This window comes from Panulirus ornatus, chromosome 19 (assembly GCF_036320965.1).
Source record: "Panulirus ornatus isolate Po-2019 chromosome 19, ASM3632096v1, whole genome shotgun sequence".
Taxonomy (NCBI): domain Eukaryota; kingdom Metazoa; phylum Arthropoda; class Malacostraca; order Decapoda; family Palinuridae; genus Panulirus; species Panulirus ornatus.
In genome coordinates, this window is record NC_092242.1 from 26,164,039 (window position 1) to 26,178,062 (window position 14,024).

Below are 14,024 nucleotides of genomic sequence, written 5' to 3' on the forward strand. Positions count from 1 at the left end.
AGAGTAGATGTGAATAAGAGGAAGGTTATTAGGGTCAGTAGGGTTGAGGGACAAGTCAACTGGGAAGTACGTTTAAATGGAGAAAAACTGGAGGAAGTGAAGTGTTTTAGATATCTGGGAGTGGATTTGGCAGCAGATGGAACCATGGAAGTGGAAATGAGTCAGAGGGTGGGGGAGGGGGCGAAAGTTCTGGGAGTGTTGAAGAATGTGTGGAAGGTGAGAACATTATCTCAGAAAGCAAAAATGGGTGTGTTTGAAGGAATAGTGGTTCCAACAATGTTATATGGTTGTGAGGCATGGGATATAGATACGGTTGTGTGGAGGAGGGTAGATGTGTTGGAAATGAGTTGCTTAAGGACAATATGTGGTGTGAGGTGGTTTGATCGAGTAAGTAATGAAAGGGTAAGAGAGATGTGTGGTAATAAAAAGAGTGTGGTTGAGAAAGTAAAAGAGGGTGTACTGAAAATATTTGGTCACATGGAGAGTATGAGTGAGGAAAGATTGATGAAGAGGATATGCGTGCCAGAGGTGGAGGGAACGAGGAGAAGTGGGAAACCAAATTATAGGTGGAAGGATGGAGTGAAAAAAATTTTGAGTGATCGGGGCCTGAATATGCAGGAGGGTGAAAGGCATGCAAAGACTAGAGTGAAGTGGAACAATGTGGTATACTGGAGTCAACGTGCTGTCACTGGATTGAACCATGGTATGTGAAGCATCTGGGGCCTAAATGTGGATAGGGAGCTGTGGTTTTGGTGCATTATACATGACAGCTAGAAACTGACTGTGAATGAATGTGGCCTTTGTTGTCTTTTCCTAGCGCTACCTTGAGCACATTCGGGGGAGGGGGTTGTCATTTCATGTGTGGTGGGGTGGCGACGGGAATGAACAAGGGCAGACAGTATGAATTACGTATATGTGTATATATGTATATGTCTGTGTGTGTATATATATGTATATGTTGAGATGTATAGGTATGTATATATGCGTGTGTGGATGTGTATGCATATACATGTGTATGTGGGTGGGTTCGGCCATTCTTTCGTCTGTTTCCTTGCGCTACCTCACTAACGCGGGAGACAGCGACAAAGTATAATAAATATAAAATATATATATATCAAATAGCCGTGGTGATATCACATAGCTGTGCCTCACACCCACATGTATATAGAAACTTTTTCTCCACTCTTCATCCACCCTTACCCATGCATTTGCTTTCACACCATCCAACAGTTGTCCCCCTATCCCACATATCCTTAATACATCCTGTAAAGCATTCCACTCAACTCCGTTATACACCTTCTCAGATCCACAAAAGCTGTGTACAACTACTTGCCTTTCGCTAAATACTTTTCCATGGTCATCTTAACTGCAAAAACCTTCCCTGAAACCCCCCTGCACATTGCTTATTCAGCATTTAGTCACTATCATCACTCTATACACTTTTCCTGATAAGCTTAACAAACTTATTCCTCTATAATTGCTATGTACATCCTTAGCACCTTTTTCTTTGAATATTCCCCTACAATTGCTACAAATATTCTTAACAACTGTTCTTCTGAATAAAAGAATAATAACAGCTTTCATTCAATCCTCAGGCACAACCTTCTGTTACCAAGTTAAATTACTTATCAGATGCATCCACTCTATCACACTATGTCCATACTAAAGCATTTCAGCCATAATCCCATCCACTCCAGGTGCTTTTCCTACCTTCAGCCTTATTATTGCCCTTCTCCCCTCCCTTTTTGCTATAGGCCCTTGTATTTCTATCCTCTTTATTCCATCCTGGATCCATACCCATGCATGTAAGAACTGCTACCTCCCCTTCTCCCACATTCATCAGTTTTTCAAAATACTCTTTCCATCTTCCTTTCACTTCCTCCTTTTGATTCAGCACCTCCCTTTCCTTACTTCTCACATTACCATCTTCCTTTAAATTCCTTCTTTTGATTCAGCACCTCCCTTTCCTTACTTTTCACATTAACATATCCACTCTTACATCCACCTCTTTCTTTTTTAACTCCTTTTAGTATAATTTCTTATTATTCTGAAACTTCTCACTCAACTTTCTTCAAAAAATTTCGTCTTTATTTTTCTTCTTTTCCAAAGCATTTCTAATCTCTTTCATCCACCATGCATTGCCCTTTTTATTCCTATATCTCATGATCTTGTATCCAACTACTAATGATAAAACCTTAAATATTTCTCTAAATATTTCAAATACCTCATTCACACTTGACTGCATCCCTACATTCATTGCACTTCCATATAAGATTTCAGTTACCTTCTTTTCATACTCCTCCCTGCATTTTGTCTGATCTATCTACTTGCTTGCCACACTTTTATCTTTCCCTTCTCCTCACACCTCCCTGATCCTCATCCCACAAGAACTGCAAAATGGTCAGAGTCTCTAAAGAATCCTCTCAACTCTACTATATAGCATGGTCTTTCTCAACCTTTCATCCACTGCAACATAGTCAATCAAAGCCTTTAGCTCTTTTCTACCATTATTCCTCTTCCAAGTATTGCCGCAGATCATCTTTTGCTGAAAAAAAGGTGTTTGTAAGTAATTAACACATCTCAGCACAAACATCCACAAGATAACTTCGTACTCATTTACCCCAAGCACTCCCCATTTACCAAATACCTCACCAATTTCATCACATCCCATTTTTGCATTCACCCATTACAATCATGTTTCTCTCATTCTCAAAACTGTTTATATATAGAGTCATTCAAATTTCTCCAGAAACGCTTCATTTCAACCTTTCCTCATACAGGCATATATACAAACATCCATGCATACTTCACAATTTCAATCTTTCCTTTCACTCACACTATTCTTAATCCATTTCATCCATGCTATGTAACACCCTCCAACACTCTTCGTGATAGAAAAATTGCACATTCTTCTTTCCCTCTTCCTCAATAGTTTTCATTCATTCCCTTCCATTTCACTCCTCCTTCCATGCTCTCCCATAATATGTATTCATCATTTCCATTTTCAATTCACACACCCTGCCAAAGGATATGGGTTGCCCCAATCACCAGCACAACCAAGCAACAACTTCTAAACCTTTCCACAAGCTCCCTCTTTTCACTCTCACCAGTCATCCCACTTACATTCGGTGCCATCACCCTAAATTGCTTGTCTCCTGTACCCCTTGGCATTACTAGAAGACTTCAGTGCTGCTTCTTAGCATTTTGTGCCCTTGACAGGCCATTGAAAGAGTGCACAGTGACAGAGTGCAATCCCACCACAGTGTTTTGAGGCAATGAGGCTCCAAAACTGCCCCCAAAATAAAAAGTCTCAGCACACCTCATGCGTGCATCTGTATAGGAATGCCCTGATGGAGTTGGGCAAAGCCTCCCCTTCAGTTCCACAACATATACTCTTAAGACTTTCCACAGAGCATCTCTATCAACCCTATCATGCCTTCTCCAGATCGATAAATGCTACATACAAGTCCATCTGTTTTTCTAAGTATTTCTCACACACATTCTTCAAAGCAAACACCTGATCCACACATCCTCTGCCACTTCTGAAAACACACTGCTCCTCCCCAATCTGATGCTCTGCACATGCCTTCACTCTTAATCAATACCCTCCCATACAATTTCCCAGGAATATTAAAAAACTTATGCCTCTGTAGTTTGAACACTCACCTTTATCCCCTTTGCACTATGCATGCATTCTGCTAATCCTCAGGCACTTCACCATGATCCATACATACAATGAATATCCTTATCAACTAATCAACAACACAGTCACCTCCCTTCTTAATAAATCCAACTGCAATACCATCCAAACCTTGCTGGATTTCATCTTCCGCAAAGCTTTTCACTACCTCCTCTCTCTTAAGCAAACCATTCTCTCTGACCCTCTCACTTTGCACACCACCCAAGCCAAACACCCTACATCTTCCACTCTATCATCAAACACATTCAACGAACCTTCAAAATACTCACTCCTTCTCACTTCATCGCTACCAGTTATCACTTCTCTCCTTGCCCCCTTCACCGATGTTCCCATTTGTTCTCTTATCTTATGCACGTTATTTGCCTCCTTCCAAAACATCTTATTCTCCCTAAAGTTTAATGATACTCTCTCATCCCACTCTTATTTGCCCTCTTTTTCAACCACTGCACCTTCTTCTAGACCTCTTATTGCTTTCTTTTATATATCTTCCTTGCAAGTATTGTCCAAATGCCTCTCTTTTCTCTTTCACTAACAACTTTACTTCTTCATCCCACCACTCACTACCCTTTCTAATCTGCCCACCTCACACCTTTCTCAAGCCACATGCTTCCCTAAATACATCTCATTCCACATCCACTCCCCTCATGTAATTTGCTCTGACCTTCTGCCATTCTACATTCAATCTCTCCAGGTACTTCCTCACACAAGTCTACTTTTCAAGCTCACTTGCTTACACCACTCTCTTCTCCTGAACATTTTCTCTTCCTTATTGAAAACCTCTACAAATCTTCACTTTTGCCTCCGAAATTTTGTGATCAGACACCCCACCAGCAGCACCTCTCAGTACATTAACATCCAAAAGTCTCTTTTAAAGGCCTATCAATTTTGACCATATACACATACATACACATACAAAGAAATATACATATATACACATATGCATATTCATACTTGCATGCCTTCATCCATTCCTGGCACTACTTCGCTCCACAGGAAACAGCATCACTACCCCCCTGCTTCAGCAAGGAAAACACATCAAAAAAAGGCCATATTTGTTCACACTCAGTCTCTAGCTGTCATATGTAATGCACCGAAACCACAGCTCCCTATCCACATCCAGGCCCCGCAGACCTTTCCATGGCTTACCCAAGACATTTCACATGCCCTGGTTCAATCCACTGACAGCACATCAACCCCAGTATACCACACTGTTACAATTTACTCTATTCTTTGCACGCCTTTCACCCTCCTGTATGTTCAGGCCCCGATCGCTCAAAATCTTTTTCACTCCGTCCTTTCACCTCCACTTTGGTCTCCCTCTTCTTGTTCCCTCTACCTCTGACACATATATCCTCTTTGTCAATCTTTCCTCACTCATTCTGTCCATATGACCAAACCATTTCAACACACTCTATTCTGTTCTCTCAACCACACTCTTTTTATTACTTTGCATGTCTCTTATCCCGTCATTACCTACTTGATCAAACCACCTCACACCACATACTGTCCTCAAACATTTCATTTCCAACACAGCCACCCTCCTCTGCACAACCCTAACTATAGCCCATGCCTTGCAACCATATAACATTGTTGGAACCACAATTCATTCAAACATACCCATTTTTGCTCTCCGAGATAACGTTCTTGCCTTCCACACATTCTTCAATGCTCCCACTACCTTCGCCCCCTCCCCCACCCTGTGACTCACTTCTGCTTCCATGGCTCCATCCGCTGTTAAGTCCACTCCCAGATATCTAAAACACTTCACTTCCTCCAGTTTTTCTCTATTCAAACTATGAATAAAAGCAAGGTTATTAGGTTCAGTAGGATTGAGGGAGAAGTAAATTGGGAGGTAAGTTTGAATGGAGGAAGTGAAGGGTTATATACATACCTATACATTTCAACGTATACATACAAAGACATATACATATAAACACATGTACATATTCATACTTGCTGCCCCCATCCATTCCCATTGCCACCCCGCCACACATGAAATAGCACCCTCCTACCCCCACGTGCACATGAAGTAGTGCTAGGAAAAGACAACAAAGGCCACATTGGTTTACACTCAGTCTCTTGCTATCATATGTAATGCACCAAAACCACAGCTCCCTTTCCACATCCAGGCCCCACAAAAGTTTCCATGGTTTACCCCAGACACTTCACATGCCCTGGTTCAATCCATTGACAGCTCTTCAATCCCGGTATACAATATTGTTTCAATTCACTCTACTCCTTGCACGCCTTTCACCCTCCTGTATGTTCAGGCCCTGATCGCTTAAAATCTCATTTCCAACACATCCACCCTCCTTCACACAACTCTATCTACAGCCCATGCCTCACAACCATATAACATTGTTAGAACCACTACTCCTTCAAACATACCCATTTTTGCTCTCCGAGATAACATTCTCGGCTTTTACACATTCTTCAACACACCTGGTACCATCGCCCCCTCCTCCACCCTGAGACTCACTTCTGCTTCCATGGTCCCATCCGCTGATGAATCCAGTCCCAGATATCTAAAACACTTCACTTCCTCTAGTTTTTCTCCATTCAAACTTACCTCCCAATCAACTTGTCCCTCAACCCTACTGAACCTAATAACCTTGCTCTTATTCACATTTACTCTCAGCTTTCTTCTTTCACACACTTTACCAAACTCAGCCACTAACTTCTCCAGTTTCTCAAATGAATCAGCCACCAGTTCTGTATCATCAGCAAACAACAACTGACTCACTTCCCAAGCCCTCTCATCCACAACAGACTGCATACTTTCCCCTCTTTCAAAAACTCTTGCATTCACCTCCTTAGCAACCCCATCCATAAACAAATTAAACAACCATGGTGACATCACACACCCCTGAGGCAAACCAACATTCACTGGGAACCAATCACTTTCCTCTCTTCCTACTCATACACATGCCTTACATACTTGATAAAACTTTTCACTCCTTCAATCAACTTACCTCCCACACCATATATTTCACTCCTTCAATCAACTTACCTCATACACCATATACTCTTAATACTTTCCACAGAGCATCTCTATCAACTCTATTATATGCCTTCTACAGATTCATAAATGCTACATACAAATTCATCTGTTTTGCTAAGTATTTCTCGCATACATTCATCAAAGCAAACACCTGATCCACACATCCTCTACTACTTCTGAAACCACACTGCTCTTCCCCAATCTGATGCTCTGTACATGCCTTTACCCTTTAAGTCAATACCCTCTCATATAATTTCCCAGGAATACTTAACAAACTTATACCTCTGTATTATTATACTTTGTCGCTGTCTCCCTCGCAAACGTGGGAGACAGCGACAAAGTATAATAAATAAAAATAAATAAATATAAATACCTCTGTAATTTGAACACTCACCTATATCCCCTTTCCCATTGTACAATGGCATTATGCATGCATTCTGCCAATCCTCAGGCACTTCACCATGAACCATACATACATTGCATATTCTTACCAGCCAGTCCACAACACAGTAACCCCCTTTTTTAATAAATTCCACAGCAATACCATCCAAACCCGCCAACTTGCCCCCTTTCATCTTTGGCAAAGCTTTCACTACCTCTTCTCTATTTCCAAACCATTCTCCCTTACCCTCTCACTTCGCACACCACCTCGACAAAAACACCCTATATCTGCCACTCTATCATCAAACACGTTCAACAAACCTTCAAAATACCCACTCCATCTCCTTCTCACTTCACCACTACTTATTACTGCCTCCCCATTAGCCCCCTTCACTAATGTTCCCATATATATATATATATATATATATATATATATATATATTTTTCTTTCTTTTTCTTTCAAATTGTTTGCCATTTCCCGCATTAGCGAGGTAGCGTTAAGAACAGAGGACTGGGCCTTTGAGGGAATACCCTCACCTGGCCCAATTCTCTGTTCCTTCTTTTGGAAAATTAAAAAAAAAAACGAGAGGGGAGGATTTCCAGCCCCCCGCTCCCTCCCCTTTTAGTCGCCTTTTACGACACGCAGGGAATACGTGGGAAGTATTCTTTGTCCCCTATCCCCAGGGAATATATATATATATATATATATATATATATATATATATATATATATATATATATATATATATATATATATATATTTTTTTTTTTTTTTTTTTTTTTATACCTCGTCGCTGTCTCCCGCGTTTGCGAGGTAGCGCAAGGAAACAGACGAAAGAAATGGCCCAACCCACCCCCATACACATGTATATACATACGTCCACACACGCAAAATATACATACCTACACAGCTTTCCATGGTTTACCCCAGACGCTTCACATGCCCCGATTTAATCCACTGACAGCACGTCAACCCCGGTATACCACATCACTCCAATTCACTCTATTCCTTGCCCTCCTTTCACCCTCCTGCATGTTCAGGCCCCGATCACACAAAATCTTTTTCACTCCACCTTTCCATCTCCAATTTGGTCTCCCTCTTCTCCTCGTTCCCTCCACCTCCGACACATATATCCTCTTGGTCAATCTTTCCTCACTCATTCTCTCCATGTGCCCAAACCATTTCAAAACACCCTCTTCTGCTCTCTCAACCACGCTCTTTTTATTTCCACACATCTCTCTTACCCTTACGTTACTTAATCGATCAAACCACCTCACACCACACATTGTCCTCAAACATCTCATTTCCAGCACATCCATCCTCCTGCGCACAACTCTATCCATAGCCCACGCCTCGCAACCATACAACATTGTTGGAACCACTATTCCTTCAAACATACTCATTTTTGCTTTCCGAGATAATGTTCTCGACTTCCACACATTCTTCAAGGCTCCCAGAATTTTCGCCCCCTCCCCCACCCTATGATCCACTTCCGCTTCCATGGTTCCATCCGCTGCCAGATCCACTCCCAAATATCTAAAACACTTCACTTCCTCCAGTTTTTCTCCATTCAAACTCACCTCCCAATTGACTTGACCCTAAACCCTAGTGTACCTAATAACCTTGCTCTTATTCACATTTACTCTTAACTTTCTACTTTCACACACTTTACCAAACTCAGTCACCAGCTTCTGCAGTTTCTCACATGAATCAGCCACCAGCGCTGTATCATCAGCGAACAACAACTGACTCACTTCCCAAGCTCTCTCATCCCCAACAGACTTCATACTTGCCCCTCTTTCCAAAACTCTTGCATTCACCTCCCTAACAACCCCATCCATAAACAAATTAAACAACCATGGAGACATCACACACCCCTGCCGCAAACCTACATTCACTGAGAACCAATCACTTTCCTCTCTTCCTACACGTACACATGCCTTACATCCTCGATAAAAACTTTTCACTGCTTCTAACAACTTGCCTCCTACACCATATATTCTTAATACCTTCCACAGAGCATCTCTATCAACTCTATCATATGCCTTCTCCAGATCCATAAATGCTACATACAAATCCATTTGCTTTTCTAAGTATTTCTCACATACATTCTTCAAAGCAAACACCTGATCCACACATCCTCTACCACTTCTGAAACCACACTGCTCTTCCCCAATCTGATGCTCTGTACATGCTTTCACCCTCTCAATCAATACCCTCCCATATAATTTACCAGGAATACTCAACAAACTTATACCTCTGTAATTTGAGCACTCACTCTTATCCCCTTTGCCTTTGTACAATGGCACTATGCACGCATTCCGCCAATCCTCAGGCACCTCACCGTGAGTCATACATACATTAAATAACCTTACCAACCAGTCAACAATACAGTCACCCCCTTTTTTAATAAATTCCACTGCAATACCATCCAAACCTGCTGCCTTGCCGGCTTTCATCTTCCGCAAAGCTTTTACTACCTCTTCTCTGTTTACCAAATCATTTTCCCTAACCCTCTCACTTTGGACACCACCTCGACCAAAACACCCTATATCTGCCACTCTATCATCAAACACATTCAACAAACCTTCAAAAGAGCAAGGGAAGGAGTAGCAGTACTCCTGAAACAGGAGTTGTGGCAGTACGTGATAGAATGTAAGAAAGTAAATTCTCGATTAATATGGGTAAAACTAAAAGTTGATGGAGAGAGATGGGTGATTATTGGTGCATATGCACCTGGGCATGAGAAGAAAGATCATGAGAGGCAAGTGTTTTGGGAGCAGCTGAATGAGTGTGTTAGTGGTTTTGATGCACGAGACCGGGTTATAGTGATGGGTGATTTGAATGCAAAGGTGAATAATGTGGCAGTTGAGGGAATAATTGGTATACATGGGGTGTTCAGTGTTGTAAATGGAAATAGTGAAGAGCTTGTAGATTTATGTGCTGAAAAAGGACTGATGATTGGGAATACCTGGTTTAAAAAGCGAGATATACATAAGTATACTTATGTAAGTAGGAGAGATGGCCAGAGAGCGTTATTGGATTACGTGTTAATTGACAGGCGCGCGAAAGAGAGACTTTTGGATGTTAATGTGCTGAGAGGTGCAACTGGAGGGATGTCTGATCATTATCTTGTGGAGGCTAAGGTGAAGATTTGTATGGGTTTTCAGAAAAAAAGAGTGAATGTTGGGGTGAAGAGGGTGGTGAGAGTAAGTGAGCTTGGGAAGGAGACTTGTGTGAGGAAGTACCAGGAGAGACTGAGTACAGAATGGAAAAAGGTGAGAACAATGGAAGTAAGGGGAGTGTGGGAGGAATGGGATGTATTTAGGGAATCAGTGATGGATTGCGCAAAAGATGCTTGTGGCATGAGAAGAGTGGGAGGTGGGTTGATTAGAAAGGGTAGTGAGTGGTGGGATGAAGAAGTAAGATTATTAGTGAAAGAGAAGAGAGAGGCATTTGGACGATTTTTGCAGGGAAAAAATGCAGTTGAGTGGGAGACGTATAAAAGAAAGAGACAGGAGGTCAAGAAAAAGGTGCAAGAGGTGAAAAAAAGGGCAAATGAGAGTTGGGGTGAGAGAGTATCATTAAATTTTAGGGAGAATAAAAAGATGTTCTGGAAGGAGGTAAATAAAGTGCATAAGACAAGGGAGCAAATGGGAACTTCAGTGAAGGGCGCAAATGGGGAGGTGATAACAAGTAGTGGTGATGTGAGAAGGAGATATATATATATATATATATATATATATATATATATATATATATATATATATATATATATATATATATATATATATAATTTTCTATTTTGCTTTGTCGCTGTCTCCCGCGCCTGCGAGGTAGCGCAAGGAAGCAGACGAAAGAAATGGCTCAACCCACCCCCACACACATGCACATACACACACGTCCACACACGCAAACATACACACCCAAACATCCCAACGTACACACACATATACACACACAGACTCACACATATACACACCTGCACACAATTCACACTGTCTGCCCCTACTCACCCCCATCGCCTCCCCGCCACACACAGAATAACATCCCCCTCCTCCCTCATGTGCGCGAGGCAGCACCAGGAAAAGACAACAAAGGCCCTATCCGCTCACACTCAGTCTCCAGCTGTCATGCAATAATGCCCGAAACTACAGCTCCCTTTCCACATCCAGGCCCCACACAACTTTCCATGGTTTACCCCATACGCTTCATATGCCCTGATTCAATCCATTGACAGCACGTCGACCCGGTATACCACATCAATCCAATTCACTCTATTCCTTGCCCGCCTTTCACCCTCCTGCATGTTCAGGCCCCGATCACTCAAAATCCATGTGCCCAAACCATTTCAAAACACCCTCTTCTGCTCTCTCAATCATGCTCTTTTTATTTCCACACATCTCTCTTACTCTTACATTACTTACTAGATCAAACCACCTCACACCACATATTGTCCTCAAACATCTCATTTCCAGCACATCCACCCTCCTGTGCACAACTCTATCCGTAGCCCACACCTCGCAACCATACAACATCGTTGGAACCACTATTCCTTCAAACATACCCATTTTTGCTTTCCGAGATAATGTTCTCGACTTCCACACATTCTTCAAGGCTCCCAGGATTTTCGCCCCCTCCCCCAACCTATGATCCACTTCCGCTTCCATGGTTCCATCAGCTGCCAGATCCACTCCCAGATATCTAAAACACTTTACTTCCTCCAGTTTTTCTTCATTCAAACTTACCACCCAATTGACTTGACCCCCAACCCTATTATACCTAATAACTTTGCTCTAATTCACATTTACTCTTAACTTTCTTCTTTCACACACTTTACCAAACTCAGTCACCAGCTTCTGTAGTTTCTCACATGAATCAGCCACCAGCACTGTATCATCAGCGAACAACAACTGACTCACTTCCCAAGCTCTCTCATCCCCAACAGACTTCATACTTGCCCCTCTTTCCAAAACTCTTGCATTCACCTCCCTAACAACCCCATCCATAAACAAATTAAACAACCATGGAGACATCACACACCCCTGCCGCAAACCTACATTCACTGAGAACCAATCACTTTCCTCTCTTCCTACACGTACACATGCCTTACATCCTCGATAAAAACTTTTCACTGCTTCTAACAACTTGCCTCCCACACCATATATTCTTAATACCTTCCACAGAGCATCTCTATCAACTCTATCATATGCCTTCTCCAGGTCCATAAATGCTACATACAAATCCATTTGCTTTTCTAAGTATTTCTCACATACATTCTTCAAAGCAAACACCTGATCCACACATCCTCTACCACTTCTGAAACCACACTGCTCTTCCCCAATCTGATGCTCTGTACATGCTTTCACCCTCTCAATCAATACCCTCCCATATAATTTACCAGGAATACTCAACAAACTTATACCTCTGTAATTTGAGCACTCACTCTTATCCCCTTTGCCTTTGTACAATGGCACTATGCACGCATTCCGCCAATCCTCAGGCACCTCACCGTGAGTCATACATACATTAAATAACCTTACCAACCAGTCAACAATACAGTCACCCCCTTTTTTAATAAATTCCACTGCAATACCATCCAAACCTGCTGCCTTGCCGGCTTTCATCTTCCGCAAAGCTTTTACTACCTCTTCTCTGTTTACCAAATCATTTTCCCTAACCCTCTCACTTTGGACACCACCTCGACCAAAACACCCTATATCTGCCACTCTATCATCAAACACATTCAACAAACCTTCAAAAGAGCAAGGGAAGGAGTAGCAGTACTCCTGAAACAGGAGTTGTGGCAGTACGTGATAGAATGTAAGAAAGTAAATTCTCGATTAATATGGGTAAAACTGAAAGTTGATGGAGAGAGATGGGTGATTATTGGTGCATATGCACCTGGGCATGAGAAGAAAGATCATGAGAGGCAAGTGTTTTGGGAGCAGCTGAATGAGTGTGTTAGTGGTTTTGATGCACGAGACCGGGTTATAGTGATGGGTGATTTGAATGCAAAGGTGAATAATGTGGCAGTTGAGGGAATAATTGGTATACATGGGGTGTTCAGTGTTGTAAATGGAAATAGTGAAGAGCTTGTAGATTTATGTGCTGAAAAAGGACTGATGATTGGGAATACCTGGTTTAAAAAGCGAGATATACATAAGTATACTTATGTAAGTAGGAGAGATGGCCAGAGAGCGTTATTGGATTACGTGTTAATTGAAAGGCGCGCGAAAGAGAGACTTTTGGATGTTAATGTGCTGAGAGGTGCAACTGGAGGGATGTCTGATCATTATCTTGTGGAGGCTAAGGTGAAGATTTGTATGGGTTTTCAGAAAAAAAGAGTGAATGTTGGGGTGAAGAGGGTGGTGAGAGTAAGTGAGCTTGGGAAGGAGACTTGTGTGAGGAAGTACCAGGAGAGACTGAGTACAGAATGGAAAAAGGTGAGAACAATGGAAGTAAGGGGAGTGTGGGAGGAATGGGATGTATTTAGGGAATCAGTGATGGATTGCGCAAAAGATGCTTGTGGCATGAGAAGAGTGGGAGGTGGGTTGATTAGAAAGGGTAGTGAGTGGTGGGATGAAGAAGTAAGATTATTAGTGAAAGAGAAGAGAGAGGCATTTGGACGATTTTTGCAGGGAAAAAATGCAGTTAAGTGGGAGACGTATAAAAGAAAGAGACAGGAGGTCAAGAAAAAGGTGCAGGAGGTGAAAAAAAGGGCAAATGAGAGTTGGGGTGAGAGAGTATCATTAAATTTTAGGGAGAATAAAAAGATGTTCTGGAAGGAGGTAAATAAAGTGCATAAGACAAGGGAGCAAATGGGAACTTCAGTGAAGGGCGCAAATGGGGAGGTGATAACAAGTAGTGGTGATGTGAGAAGGAGATATATATATATATATATATATACATATATATATATATATATATATATATATATA

The 14,024-nt window shown here is 41.9% G+C and overlaps 1 protein-coding gene across 6 annotated transcripts in view; it reads right to left on the reverse strand.

Moving 5' to 3' along the window:
- The window catches only part of LOC139755464 (uncharacterized), a 104,551-nt gene that overhangs the window by 46,626 nt on the left and 43,901 nt on the right, over nt 1-14,024 (reverse strand). The window lies entirely within an intron of this gene.